The 15,542-nt window shown below is 35.8% G+C and overlaps 1 protein-coding gene across 1 annotated transcript in view; it reads right to left on the bottom strand.

The window, feature by feature from the left end:
• LOC118191493 (centrosomal protein of 192 kDa-like) overlaps positions 1-14,199 on the bottom strand; it is a 381,533-nt gene extending 367,334 nt beyond the window's left edge. The window contains exon 1 of the mRNA XM_085824676.1: positions 14,138-14,199. The gene's annotated coding sequence lies outside the window, so the exon portion shown is untranslated. The remainder of the gene's footprint in view (positions 1-14,137) is intronic.
• Between the last annotated feature and the right edge of the window lie 1,343 nt (positions 14,200-15,542).

Genomic DNA, 15,542 nt, shown 5'->3' with positions numbered 1-15,542 from the left:
CATTTTCTCTCTATCGTTTTTTTAAACGTAAACGAGATCTAAAATGAAAATTTACACAGCTTAAGAATAAATTCTTCCTTAGATTTCTCGCTGCAAATTGTTGTTCTTCATAAAGCTTCCCCTCCAAAGCAACGTTTACTTACCGCAGAATACATCGGAACTTTAGAATATATCTAAAAAACGCCAGTATAAAGTGATGTTTTATAAAAGAATTCGAAAAAATATTACTGTAAGAAAAGCCCGATTTATGAGGAGAAAGGTTTTCTCATACGTCTTTGCCGTCTGAAAAATCTAACTTAATAGTGAAACAAACAAGAACTGGGTACATTTTGCTTTTTATCTCTAAAAGCCACTCAGAAAGATTGACGCGCTGCATTTTGTCGCTTTTATGTAGACTTGATATGACTTCATCTATATGGCAGCGGCCAGAGTTTTCTTTCCCTCCGCGCAAGAATCGACCCGTCCGAAAAGAGTAGTCATGGTAACGGGAACTTCCATTTGTTTCATTCAATCCTTCTCTTTCGAATTATTATGTAAAAGTGCTTGCTCGTTCTCTCTAAAAGTGGGATTAGAGATGAAAGGGGGAATTTATAATACATGTGTTGTATATTTTCCGGCTTATTGTGGAACTTATAAAAGATCTATTGCCGAATTATTGATGACTTATCTTTCAGACACGCACACACACACATACAAATGCTGTTTCCTTCTTATATACTCATTCCTTATTCCAAACAAAAAGCTTTTCATAAAATAATATAATGATTGCCATGGGTACTTAGTTTGGAATGGATGTATAGTAGGCGTCGCTTATTGTGATCGCGGTTAATGCTATCATTGGGATATTGTAATCGATTCGCCGAAGACCCGGCCGTTTGTAGACGAAAATACATCTCTTATCGTTATCGACAATTCGGTTAATGTGATCAAAAATTTAAAAATAAAAAATCTGATGTGTACACCACATGACTTCCTTGTACGGAATATTAAATTATACGCATTTTTTCTTGCATTTTATTTAAACTTATTAGATTAAACCTACTTCGCCGAGAGCGCATAAACCACAATAGAATAAATGCATTCCTTAAAATTCACTTTGTTTACCATAGCGACACTCTGGCGCTAGGTTTACTTAACAGTATTATATTTCAATGATATTATAACTCAGAATGCACAAAATGTATATCATTTAAAGAATTATCGAATCGTTGCCACATGTTCTATTCAAATACTATAATAAAGCCAGAAATATGTATAAAAGAAATTAAGCAAATAAAACAAAAAAGAAACAGTTTTTCACAGACGATTGAGTATTTCTCATTCACTTAATTTAGTTCTCACTTCGCGAGAACTCAGAAATACATAAAAACTCAAAATATCTATATTAAAAATTACAAAGTAAATCTCAAACGCTTATTTCCTCGAAAAAATTCCAGAAAGAATTAAGGATGATTTAATTGGCAGCAATAAATGAATGCGTTATCTTTGTCGTTGCGAAGCTAAGTTTCTCTAGATTGGCAACAAATCCACTAGTCTCCTGTTTCAAATGTAAACAAACATCAATGGCCGCCATTAAAAACAGGCTTAGCGACAATTAAACAACTTTAAAATTGCTGATAATTCTAAAAATATTGCACACAGATTTACTGAAGGCATAAAATCCTTAACCGGAAGATAAAAACAATATAATTCAATCATTTTTTAAAAGAAAAAAATGTACAATTTACAAACATATAAAAGTAAAGAAACTGAGATCACTGAGCAGGGTAACAGAGTGGATATATATATAAATATATTTATGTACGTTTGGTGCGGCCGATTGCAACCAAAATACGAGGTGCACATCTACATGTTATAGATGTCCTATATACAAAATTTCAACGTTCTGAGGCTACTCGTTTTTGAGTTATGCGAGATACGTACGCACGTACGTAAATACGTTCGTACAGACGCCACGAAAAATTCTCTTTCAGAATTAATTTTAAAGCAGTTTTATAATTTTTTTGATGGAAAAGAGTATTTTATTCTGTCCTTACGTACAGATATCACGCAAAAACATCGTTAAATTGCATTGGATAGCTGTCAAAATGGATATTTTCGTTGAAATATGCTGCCTGAAACTTTTCGCGATTACAATACTTCCTTTTTACTTCGTACAAGGAAGTCAAAACAAAGGAAAAATATGAAAGAGTTTAGATTCTAACCTCTTGACTACTAGCGGGACATTATGTCCCAGTAAAAGTTTAAAAATTATTGGTGGATTAAAAAGTCCTTAGAATCTCCTGAATGTTGGGGATCATCTTCCAATATGTGGAAAATCAAGACGCCGCTGTGTTCATTGTACACAAATGATGATGTTGAGAAAAGAACAAATATGAGTTGACCAATGTGTAATGTTGGGTTATGCAAAGAATGCTTTACCTTGTGCCATACCGATGTAAAATCTATTTCATAAAATAAAGTTTCCAGAATATTAGGTATGCTGATAGTAAGTCGATCGCACCATGTGGAACATATGTATTCCACCATTAATTAACTACATGTGTACCATCCTTCTGTTTGTACCTTTGGTTGGAAACCGTTTGTCAGAAAATCCGAAATGCTAAATTTACCTTATTTGTGACATATTTTGTTCTCTTTCATAGAAACTGGAGCATTTTTTTACTTCCTTGTACGAAGTAAAAAGGAAGTATTGTAATCGCGAAAAGTTTCAGGCAGCATATTTCAACGAAAATATCCATTTTGACCGCTATGGAATGCAATTTAACCATGTTTTTGCATCATATCTGTACGTAAGGACAGAATAAAATATTCTTTTCCTTCAAAAAAATTATAAAACTGCTTTAAAATGAATTCTGAAGAGAATTTTTCGTGGCGTCTGTACGAACGTATGTACGTACGTGCGTATCTCGCATAACTCAAAAACGAGTAGCCTCTGAACGTTGAAATTTTGTATATAGGACTGCTATAACATGTAGATGTGCACCTCGTATTTTGGTTGCAATCGGCCGCACCAAACGTATATAAATATATTTATATATATATCCACTCTGTTACCCGGCTCGGTGATCTCAATTTCTTTACACTTATATGATTGTAAATTGTACATTTCTTGCTTTAAAAATGATTGCATTATGTTGTTTTTATCTTCCGGTTAAGGATTTTATGCCTTGAAAGAAATGAAAGCGGCACAGGAACAAATGAAGTTGGGCCAGGAATCCGTTAAAGGAGAAATGAAATTGGGCCAGGAATCCGTTAAGGAAGAGATGAAATCTCTTAAAAATGAGATGAAAGCAGGTCAGGACGAAATGAAAAGAGAAATTACCTGCGTAATAGAAAATAAATTTGAGGCTATGGAAGGTAGAATAGACGCGGTTGAAACTAAAGTTGGACAAATAGAAGAGAGAGTTTCTTCCGTAAAAGAACAAGTAGAAGAAAGAATTTCTTCTGTAAAAGAACATATAGAAGAGAGAGTTTCTGCCGTCGAACAACAAATTGATGATAGGGTTTCTGCTGCCGTCGCCAAAGAAGTTGACAGCCTAAAGAAGTGCATAGCGACGGTAGGAAACAATTCTGAAGGTTTCAAATTTTTATCGATGCCTGCTCGTTCCGTTCTGAAACTATCGACATATGATGGGAAGACCTCCTGGCAGGTGTATAGGACACAATTTTCTATCGTTGCGGATGCGAATGGATGGGATTCCCAAGCTAAGGCCTGTCATCTCGCCGCTTCTCTGAGAGCAGACGCAGCGGATATCCTCAAGACGCTTCCCGAAAACCAGAGACTAGACTTTGAAGCTCTATCCGGCGCATTGGAACTGCGCTTTGGTGAAAAGTGTTTGAAAGACTACAGCAGGCTTCAACTAAAATCTCGTCAGCAGAGGCCCACCGAAACACTTCAGGAGCTCGCCACGGATGTTGAAAGGCTGTCACATCGCGCCTTTTCGGAGTGCCCGACAGAAACAAGAGAAATCCTGTCGCTGCAATATTTTATCGACGGCATCCGGGATCCTGAAATACAAAAAGCTCTTCGAATGGCAAATGTAAAGGATATAAAAAGCGCTCTGTTGTACGCCATGAAATTGGAGGCAGCCCAGCAAGCAACTCTTAGAGATCGCTACCCAGTCAGAGCTGTGCGAGTCCACGACCCAGGGGACCAATTGATGGCTCGTTTAAATGATTTATCCAGACAAGTTGAAGCTTTGATACGAAGTAGGAGCGAGAAGAAAGTGGCTCCAAGGTGTTGGAGATGTGGTAGTGAAGGTCACCTAAGACGGAATTGCAGAACGCCCCAGGGTACGGAATATAAAGCAGATGATTTTACCAAACAAGTCAGTGGCTTGAGACGGAACAGAAGTGAAACGAAACTGGTTCTAAAGTGCTGGAACTGCAGAGTTGAAGGCCACATACGAAGAAACTGCAAAACACCCCGAGGTACGGAAAATAAGACCATTTCTCAGCAACGACGCAGTAAACAAATTAGTGACCATATCAAGGAACGGAGGTTGCCAGATAATGAAAAACCTTGTTTTAAAGCGCTTAAAATTTATACAGTGAGTGGCAAGAGTAACGGACTGTCCATTAATGGGAATATCAATGGAGTTCCTTGCAATATGATCATTGACACAGGAGCTAATGTTACCATCATTAGGAAAGATTTAGCTGAACAGTTTAAAGATAAACTTATTTGGACGCCATCCTGTGTTACCCTTCAGACTGCGTCTGGTGATAAGATCGACATAACTGGGAAGTTAAACGTAAACATCACGTTTGGAAGTGCCGCCTACCATCACACGGCTTATGTGGCGGATATCACAGATCCATGCATACTCGGATTGGACTTTTTAAGGAAATACAATTTTTCCTTAGACTTCAAAAACAACAAACTGCTTTCAGCATCTGGTGACATGACTATCCATCCTCAGAAGAGATCCTCACTTGGAAATGTCGACGCCTTGTCTAAAAGATCGAGCTCAGGAAGCTGCCGAAATTATACCAGGGTCGAAAAGAAATGCAAGACTACCAGGTATTCTCCATCCCAGAAGCTCTTCGGCCGAGACCTTCGTCTGCCTTGTGACCGCCTGTTTATTCGCCCTACGGATGCGCCTTCATCGCCTGAGGAACACATCCAAGATGCCCAGGCCCGGTTTGAGGGGATGCACCGTTCTGCACGAAAGCGAGTCAACTTGGCCACGGAGAAAATGAAGACCAGATGCGACACAAGAGCTACTAGACATAGATCCAACAAAGGAGACAAGGTGTGGTTGTGGAACCCGATTCAACGAAAAGGACTGAGTCCTAAATTACAGTCACCTTCGGATGGTCCATATACAGTGCTGAACACGAATGACGTCGTGGTTCGGATCCGTGAGTCTTCGAACTCTTACGACAGGTTAGCTTATTACTATGGCCATAGTACATAATGTAAATAATTGTAAATAGTATAAGACCATGGTCCATTTTGTTTTTAAATGTGTATTTGATTTGATTTGTATTTAGTATTTGATTTGCATTTAGTATTTGATTTGTATTTAGTATTTGTTTTGTATTTAGTATTTGATAGCATTTGATTTGTTTAAGTTAGTTATTGCATTTATTGTTCATGTTGTTTGATATTGTAATGTAATGTTTATGCCACAGTTGTAAGTTTAGCTTCCTGTCCAGGGATTGTACTGCCCGGGACGTGCAGTCCTTGGGAAGGGGGCAGTGTTACGAATTTGGTATTTAAAAAGCTAATGTTAGTTTAATTATAAATTAAATGGTTTTATTTCTCGCGCAGTGCAGCGCGTGACGAATATTAAAAGAAAGCTAAGCCGGAAAAATTAAAAATACAAGAGCGCGTGCGTTAAATAAATAAATATCTCTTTTTGATTTCGAGAAAGTACTGGAAAATTCTAGCGCGTGATTTTAAAATCTTATAAAAGGAGGAAAACATCTCAGTTTGTAGTAGTTGCTTAGTTTGTTGTTGTTTAGAAAACTGCCGTTGTTGATTATAGCGAATTCGCGGATTAGCGTTCTTTAGCTGTTTTGAATTACGTTCTATTGTACATTTAAGTAGTTAAAAGATAACTACTGTGAGATATTGTGATATTGCATGATAATTTGAGAAAATTGAAGCATTTCTGTTGTGATAATAATAAATTTTTGTTCATTTTTCATCGGACTTGTGCATTCATTTCATAACGAACCCGTACGCACACAACAATATGAATGAAATATAATACTGTTAAGTAAACCTAGCGCCAGAGTGTCGCTATGGTAAAAACAAAGTGAATTTTAAAGAATGCATTTATTCTATTGTGGTTTATGCGCTGTCGGCGAAGTAGGTTTAATTCAATCTAATAAGTTTAAATGAAATGCAAGAAAAAATGCGTATAATTTAATATTCCGTACAAGGAAGTCATGTGGTGTACACATCAGATTTTTTTAATTCGTAGTCGAAGGGTTAAAGCTGCAAGGGAGGATTTGTTAAGGTTCTTTATTCTTTGAATGAGCATTACATATTACCAATCTGCGCTTGTAATCACTCCTGCTGACACATATTTTTTCTTTTTAGAGTTATTATTAAGTTTTTTGGGCTTACGCCTCATAAAATTCAACAAAAAAAATCACAAAATTTTAAGAAACAGCCGCCTAAATTGTTTATCTTAGAATAGGAAAAACTATATAATGATTTTAATGAGTTCTGCTAGTGTTATTTCATAAAAATATTGAAATATTCAAAAATATCTCATGATTTAAATGCATTATTAATAGAATCAATGACATTAAGAAGAAGGAAAAAAATTTAAGAACTGAGTGGGTACATTTTAATCACTTGATTTTGTACTCACTAACAGGCAGATTAAATTTAACTGGCATGAAGTTGCAGTCGAAGGATAGCACTGCTCACCCCCACTTAAAGCGCTGGTGGCGCCTCCCTTGTTCTCAGTTATCAACTATCAATACTTTGATAAAATTTAAACAACAAGAATCTTACTTTCAATTTACCGACAGAAGACCTCGGTGTTTATGCACATCTCTGTGATTTTCAAGACGGACAGTAAGAAATTTTCAAAGTAAAATTCCTGAGTCATTGAATAAATTTCATTTCTTGAGCAACTATAAGACTTGACGGAATTGGTAGTCTCTTGAACGGTCAGAGAAGCATTATTTCCTTTCTTCTAACCAGTAATCCATAAACTGATTTTGGAATTTTTTTTCCACTGCCATTTTCTGGGTTTCTTCCTGGCTTTTGGGTCACCAGGGGCCGAAGGATAAGACTGCTAAGCACCAGTCGCTGCACCCAAGTTTAAATCCCGACGAAGTATTTTCGAATAGCCGAATTATTACGTGAGTTATTGATTAACTTGCAAAGTCATTAGGCTTTTTTTGAAGCGCCAGACTTGAAAAATGAGAAATATCCTGGCCCGGACTCGAATTTGGACCTCTCGAATACGCGTCAGTGAATAAGCTTCCAATTAGAGTACGAAGGCATGAGGAAAAGAGGAGGAAAATACCCTCGTCTCCTTTCAAGAATTTCATGTTGCATTATACAAAAGCTATTACAGTTTTACAAGCAATTTCACTCAAATTATTTACATAATGTTACGAAATGCCCAGCCACGGTAAGGTAGCTTCACCGCAAGGCGGATTTTAGGGTTGCCAGAAAATAGCAAAGGAAGGCAGGGTTGCCATATTTGGCTCGAAATCCCTCATTTGGCGACATTTGGTGAACAAATCGGCGATATGCCATAGACGAATGGAGAACATTCCGAAACGAATTCTTACCGGTTTGGCCTAGAATGTTCTCGAAGGCAGGCCAAAGGTATAAAAACCCTACCTGTATGCGGAATAGCTGTCTAGTGTCGAAATGTATCTTCAGTGTATAGCGAGTTGTTGCATCGAGAGTGTGCATCGTTGATTCTATCGAGTCTATCTTCGAGCGCATTGCGAGTGAGTACATTGAGATCCGAAAACGACCGAACCGAGTCGGGAGCTGCACTCTAGTGCTTTGCTGTGAATCGGTCCTCACCATTGTAACCTGAAGGCTGTGTTGCTGATTATTTCAGCGTGCTTCTCGTAGTTTTTCGACTATTGCAAACGTGTCTTTGGAACTCTCCCGTGTATTACTGGAGAATAAATTATGTTTTGGTACTTCATCAAGTGTTGAAGTCAATCACTCCAAATCCACGAACCCATAAGAAGGCAACAATATATACAAATCCGTAAGAATATTATTTTCGATAGTCATTAAATTTCTTATTCCAAAAGCAGAGAAACATCTCAAATCATTATACCTCTACCACCGTGCATAAGATTCGGCAATAGGATTTTCGAATTCAGATCTTAATTCGGGTTTTGTCTCATATACATCCATATATCGAAACTAAATATGTTAAATTTTAACCTGTTGTGCAAATATAACATTGTTCCTATGCAATAAAACTTTGTTTCCGATAAACTTAGCAAACATTTTTATATTTGATTTATATCCAGGGTATTTTTTCTTACTGGCGAAAATTTTCCTTCTTCCCAATCGCTCATTGTATCCCTATGTCTTAAATAAATCTTCTAAAAGATTCAGGATTATTTACTGCAAACTTTTCTTCTAAATCTGGCAGTACTACGCTTTTAATTATGTGTGACTTTTCGAAGAATAAATCTACGATTCCTTGTTGTTAGTTTGGAATGTGGTTAAGACTTCACTGTCTACAGTTCCACGAAATTTCAATTATTTTATTACATCAAAGGCAGTTATGAATTAAATGAATTAAATGAAGCATGTTTTGAATATGTCTAATAATTTTGATATCTTTATAATGTTGAATTATTAAGTTTCTAGCAAAATTGGTAGTTAATTTGTAGCGTCTTCGCATGTTGGCTGCAGGCATCTTACTACTCAGACAAAAATTTCCATACGCAGATAATTCTTGTGATGTGTTTTCATCTAAAAAATATTTGATGGAGACACCGCATGATTTCCTTGCACGGCATATTAAATTATACACATTTTTCATACACTTCATTTAAACCGATTTCCTAGATTTTCGTTACAGATATATTTCTCATGCAATCAATTCCGTTCTCAATCCGTGGCAAGGAAAAAAATGCATGAAAATTCAGTCTTCATTAAAAATTGTAAATACAGAAAAACCTTGTGGAGTCATTAGGATACTTTTAAAGCAGGATACGTGAACAGTGCCCTGACCGGGCTCGAACCTGGGCCTGTTCTAACCGTTACACGACTATGGCATGCTGGAAGGAAGGAAAAAAATCCCCTTTTAAAAGCCCTTCGAGCCGGGTAGCGAAAACGCGCGCTTATCGCTGAGGCCGGCAGTGTCTTACGCGAGCGTCTCTCCAAGGCCGGGGGCTCTTTTGCTACTAAGCCTAAATCCATGAAATTTCCGAAGTATCAACACATTGTTTAATAATGCTCTATAGAGTATTTAAACGGCTTATGCTTTATAAATATTTATATATATATATACTTTAATTGCCTTATTTCTTGTTTAAATGCATATTTTTCACATTTTATTTTAATTACTCACCATTTTATGAATTTTAACATTATACATCTGAAAACTAAATATATTACTTAAAATTCTCTTTTCGTATGAAAAATTTGAAAACAGGGATCTACACACAGTCCTACGTTACATTCCTTGCACTCGTAATAACTCATTTGCCGTTTTGGAGGATTTTTCCGGGAATGTGAACAAACGAAGCACCGTCGTCTCATTTTCTTATGAGTCTCTTCTGAACAAAGTTTTGGAAAATGTCTTTCAGTTAATCTTTCAGAATCAATATCAGAATATCAGAATCAATATCTGAAATATTTTGCATCATTTCTGCTATTTCATGCTCTGTTAAACATTTTCGACGCTTCGACATTGCAACGGTAAAAACAAAGAATTCACGTCTAACAAGATCTAATTATTTTCTAAAAACTGAACTGTAAACCGAAATACCCAACGCTTTAGAGCAAATAAAACTTCTCTACTTACAGTAAACAACTACCACGTGCGAATAAAGTGCGATTTAAAGAGACGTCATAAATCACGCCATTCGGAAACATTTATTTCCCTGTTTGTTTATATAATCAAAAACACGTGTATGTGAGTCATGCTTCTCTCATTTCGAGTAGAAGGTCTAATTTACATGTATCTGAAACCATATGGACATACAGTGCCATCTTGTGGCAGAAATTATAGTTTGAAAAACGTTCCAAAGTACTGGCACAAATACGTGACAGTCGGTAGAGAATGGAACAATCCTCTGGCACGCCTGCGTGTCGGCCGGTAGGTAAGTGCGTTCGTTGCTGGCACGTATACGTGACAGTCAGCGCGAAGGGGTTAAAGGGCGACTGGGGATTAAGAGACCCATTCGCCAAATCCTTGTGGTGAAGAATCATAATCCACCACCGGTTTTAGTTTGGGGGCCATTGTAGAGATAATAGGTTATTTTTGAAGCAAAAGACACGAAAAATGAGCAATGCCTTATCCTGGACTCGAACCTGAACCTCTCCAATACGCGCCGAGTGTGCTAACCGTGACACACACTAAGGCATGCAGAAAGAAGGGAGAAAATCAATGCTTAAATTGCGCCGGAGCCCACCGAAGCCCGGCTCCGGCACTTCTTAATTTTTAAGATAAATTACAATTCAGCCGGAGCGCACCGGAGCCCTAGATAAGATGAGCTCCGGTACTTCTTTTTATAAAACTGAACTACAATTCCAAGGCAAAACATTTAGAATTCCTAACATTTTAGTTTAACAATAAGCAGACTTTGCAACTCTATTTCCCTAGAAATACGAACTCGTGAGAACATGAGACGTTCAAGCAAAGTCCCCTCACTCACATGCGGAAACTTTTCCCTTTAAGAGGACTCGTACACCTTAAACCTCTTATGATCTTGGAATATGTGACTGTTGTAAGAATTGGGATATTTTAATTATTTTAAAAGCAATTACTTCCAACTTTTTACATCTGACTACATAATACAGCTGCTTTGGAAAATAGTAACCAGAAAGTTTTTGTTGCCACAAATATTTTTGTAATTTAATCCTCTTTGTGACAAAATATTTCGCCATGTTTCCACCTTGCGCGCACGATATTTTAAAAAGGGCTAACGGTACATACTTGAAATTGGATGGAATTCTTTATATGGGCACTACTTTCTAACTGAACCAACAATCTGATGAATATTTTAATACTGAAAAAATTTATGGAGGAAAACATTAAAAATTTTTTTAATAAAATACATTTTATAAACTCAACTCAAAATAAAATAAAAATTTAACATGAAATTTTTAGAATTTTACTTTCACAGTAGTTTCCAAATGTTATAAAAGCTATATATTAAATATGAATTAAATTATGAAACAGAATGTTTTAAACTGGGCGGGGAAGGTGGAAACTTAACGAAACATTTTTTCATAAAGTGGATTAAATTATAAAAATATTTGTGGCAACACAAACATTCTGATAACTATTTCAGAAAGCAGCTGTATTATGTAGTCAGCTGTAAAAAGTTGGTAGTAATTGCTTTTAAAATAAATAAGTTATCCCAATTCTTGCAACAGTCACCTATTCGAATATCTTATGGGTTTTAAGGTGTATGAGTCCCCTTAAGAAGATAATAGATTAGAATAAATTTGGGGGAGTTTGTTTAGGAACGCGTAAATTTCTCGCCATGCCATCGTATCTAGTGTATTGTTATCGATGGTTACAGTTAGGTATCCTCACAGGAAGTAAAATTTGTGTTCTTAAATGTGCGTTAAGTGACAGCGAGTACAATAAGAGTGAAATACTAAGATAAACTGCTCAAGCACGTCCTTTAAATCGTCTTCCCACAGTAACTACTAATGTAACCAAATACGGTGGGACCAAAAGGGTAACCAGCAACCTTGCATTCATCTTTAGAAGTCAGATCGAGGATTCATTTTACCACTGCTTGGTGGCTATAATTATATCAGCAGAGAGCTGAGGTCAAAGATAACGTTCTCTCTCACCAAGATTTCCCTCGTTTTTTGTTTCCACCCACTCATACCCTCACGCCCTAGTTCTGTTTCGCCCTGTTTTTAGCATTATCTGAATTTTCATCAGCTATACTTTAAGCATATTTAATTTTTGTAATGATAAAAGATTTTTTCCCCCTACGATCAGAGCTTAAATTGGGCCGGAACCTACCGGATCCCGGTTCTGGTGCTTCGTAGTTTTTGTAATAAATTATAACTGTAGCTCGAGCGCACGGGAGCTCTGAATAAGAAGGCTGCGGCACTTCTTTTATGTAACTGAATAACAATTTCAGTAGAAATTTTTTTATTAATAATCGCTTATTAAATTTTAATTTATCTCTTTACATTTTACTTAATTACTTTAATTATTTCAATGAATAATACTTAATTAATTATCTAATCATTATCAATTAAATTATAATTAATTTATTATATAATAATTATTAATTAAATAGCTATTAATTAATTTGATAATAATTAACTATTTACTTTAAAAATTATTAATGAGTTTAATAGTCCTTTTATTTATTTATTTACTCTTATTCCTCTTTGCTGACGGTCTTCCAGCACTTCTAATTTTAGAAATTAAGCCCTGGAGAAAATACCTTATAACCTAAAATACCTAATACAGTTCAAAATAGTTTAAAAAAATTACAATTAAATTTATAGTTTTCAGCAGAAAACTGAAAGTTAACTTTTGGTCTCACTGGCTAAAATGGCACTGAAGTTGGGGTTCCAACTGACTAAATTCACTATTCTACTAAGTAGTCAGTGATATTTTCAAATGCAAAGAAATGGCGGTTTCGTTAGACGTAGTGCCACTTAAATTTTTAAACTGCTGATAATTCTATAAGTATTGCATGCATATTAACTAAAGGCATAGGAACTTTAACAGGAACATAAGACAATATTCAACCACTTTAAAGCAAAAATGCACAATTTACCAACATATAAGAATAAAAATACTGAGCTCCCAGAGGAACCGAAGAACCCGAGTTCGAATCTCGGAGAAGGCATGGACGTTTGGAAATGCGCGGTTTGGGGGCGCTCTAAATATGCTGCGAATCAAAAGTCCTCGCGAAACGTTGGCGGTAGAAGAAGAGAGATGCGACCTGTTCCCGGTAGGTGTTCTCCTTCGAAATTGGGGGTGGTCCTGTGCAAAGTCGTACTGTCACCTGTATGGAGCCCAAAGCTTTTGTCAACGACAAACTCAATTTTCACTTCTTGTCACGACGAATTTCTTGGGTTTAATCTGATTCAGACAGGCGAGAATAGTAATAACAATAGCACGTTTGATGCGGCTGATTGCTACAAGAAAAAGGAGGTGCACAACTACATGTTATAAAAGTCCCCCATACCAAATTTCATCGCACTAAGGCTACTCGTTTTTGAGTTTTGCGACATACTTACATACGCCTGTCCGTACAGATGTCACGAAAAAATCTTTTCTGAATCCATTTTAAATTCATTTAAAAATCCGTTTTAGAAAAAGAAAGTCCTTTATTTTGTCCTTACGTACAGATGCCACGCAAAAAAAAAGCATTCATATAAATTCGAGAGGAATCAAAATGGTTATTTTTGTTGAAATATATTACCCGAAATGTTTCGCTATTACAATTCTTCCTTTGTTTCGCACAAGGAATTAAAAGTAATGACAAGAAACACTATCTACCAAAGCATTTCAACAAAACTTTAGAGTGACCAATGTATTATGTGATTTCTTAATTCGTTTTTGTGGAACAAACTATTTCATTGCAAGGAATATCTTGACAATATTTATTTTACAGCAAGCAAGACTTCACGAAAACGTAATAAGTGAAAAAGAAAACTGAAATTTATGTTTGAATATTTGGGGGCCTCAAATCTCTTCAAAAAATGTCAAAACACAAGTGTTCGAAAATGAATAGGAGCTGCTTAAAGAATTCCACAGGTATATTAACAGATTATCGAGAAATAAACCTACATATTATACATTCGGAATATTTAGCATTTACTACTTCAGTGATATCAGTATTCTATGATAAATGTAGTTCTTTAACCTAACTAATAATTTACTTTTATTTCAAAATATGTATTCAAATATATAAAATATGTCAATTTATAAACTATAAAAATATTAAAAACAAGATGTATACTCACAGCGAATTTCTTGGCATTCTTTAGATTCAGCTCGTTGTGATTGTTTTGGCATAATCCTACATGTTTTGGTGGTTGAACACCGGAATTCTATCAAGACATGTTAATTTCAGATTTAGCAAACAAACTTCACAAGTTTATTGCTGTCATTTAAATGCACAATATAACACAATCAAAAGCTAATAAACCACCTTTAACAAACAGTTCATAAAAACTCAAACAATAATGAATTAAATCCAAAGAAGTCGTCTGTTCTTCTTCTTTCGCCAAACGGTTGCCAACTTTTTTTGATCCGTCAGTAAAATTAAGCGGTAAAACATACTTAAATCTTCTGCTCCGTGTATAATTTGCTGCTAAATTATTTATGCGAAATATAAAATATTAATAATATGCGAGTATCTTAGTTCTAGAATACTCTCATAACTCATATCAGATCACACATTATTTCTACTTCGTTGTACGAAGTAAAAAGGAAGTGTTGTAATCGCGAAAATTTCGGGTTATCATATTTCAACTAAAATATCCATTTTGACCGCTATCGAATGCAATTTAACGATTAAGACACAATAACACGCCGAATACCATCATCTTCAGCTGCAAAACCGCAAATCAACAAGATAGGAAATAATGTTTAGATAAGATAAGAAAGCCTGGACAAGAATAAGCAAGTGGCGCCATCTGTTGGCGAAACCAGAACTAAAACATAATTTCTCTAAAAGCCGAAGGCAAATTTGGATTGGAATTAGGATCGTTAACTAGAACAGAAAGATTTTTATGTATGTGAAATGCCTCTAGAAAACCCAGTTCTCCAATGGAAGATGTTTTTTGAATAATTTTGGCAGCAGAAAAATTGAAAGTGTGATTTTCGGACCAACAATGTTGAGCAACAGAAGACTTCTGTGTTTCCTTTTTCTAACATATGCCTCATGTTCTTTGACGCGAAATTTTAAGGCTCTCTTAGTTTGGCCAATGTAAATTAAACCGCACTGGCAAGGAATCCTATAAATACCCCAGGAATTCATATCCGGAATGGGGTCCTTGAGTATAGAAGTTGGAATTTTATTGATGGGAGAGTAAACAACCCGAAAGTTAAATTTCTGCAAAATATGTGCAACTTTATAGCTAATTGATGGAAAGAAGGGAATGACAACAGAATTTTTATAATCTCCTAAAATAAGAGTGTGGCTTTTAGTGTGTTGAGATGAGAATTTTTTAACTGCTTGATTAATAATGTTGGGTGAAAAGCCCCTGTCAATAGCTATTGCTTTTAAATAATTTAGTTCTTCATCAAGGGCTAGTTTGGAGGAGCAAACTTGAAGAGCACGGAAAACATAGGAATAAAAAACTAAAAGCCACACTCTTATTTTAGGAGATTATAAAAATTCTGTTGTCATTCCCTTCTTTCCAT

Source organism: Stegodyphus dumicola, chromosome 10 (genome assembly GCF_044657685.1).
Source record: "Stegodyphus dumicola isolate Sdum_Otavi_A_Nest chromosome 10, ASM4465768v1".
Lineage (NCBI taxonomy): Eukaryota > Metazoa > Arthropoda > Arachnida > Araneae > Eresidae > Stegodyphus > Stegodyphus dumicola.
This window is presented reverse-complemented; position numbering and strand designations above follow the sequence as displayed.